The sequence below is a fragment of the Morone saxatilis genome, unplaced genomic scaffold, assembly GCF_004916995.1.
Source record: "Morone saxatilis isolate NCDOM2014 unplaced genomic scaffold, NCSU_SB_2.0 Contig6, whole genome shotgun sequence".
NCBI lineage: Eukaryota > Metazoa > Chordata > Actinopteri > Moronidae > Morone > Morone saxatilis.
In genome coordinates this window covers 14,056,865-14,057,085 of record NW_023340206.1, presented here as the reverse complement: position 1 = coordinate 14,057,085, position 221 = coordinate 14,056,865, and the positions used below count along the sequence as shown (strand labels likewise).

The following is a 221-nucleotide window of genomic DNA, read 5'->3' as shown; positions in this document are numbered from 1 at the left end:
AAAATTAACTTTTGACAACCTGTGCAGCGCTGGGCAGGAACCAAACAGCCAATCAGGAGGCTTCTCTTCAGCCAGCCACCAATCACAGGACAGCTGGAGCGTAGTGTGTGTCCGAACGGGGAAAACACTGATAGCTGCCAAAGTCCTGAACAAATACTTACCATGTTTCTGTCAGCCAGAAACTGGGTGAACTGGCCCAGTATACTGCCAGAGACTGGGCC

At 51.1% G+C, this 221-nt stretch overlaps 1 protein-coding gene across 1 annotated transcript in view; it reads left to right on the top strand.

The window, feature by feature from the left end:
• senp7b (SUMO specific peptidase 7b) overlaps positions 1 to 221 on the top strand; it is a gene marked incomplete in the record, with an annotated part of 11,267 nt that overhangs the window by 5,739 nt on the left and 5,307 nt on the right.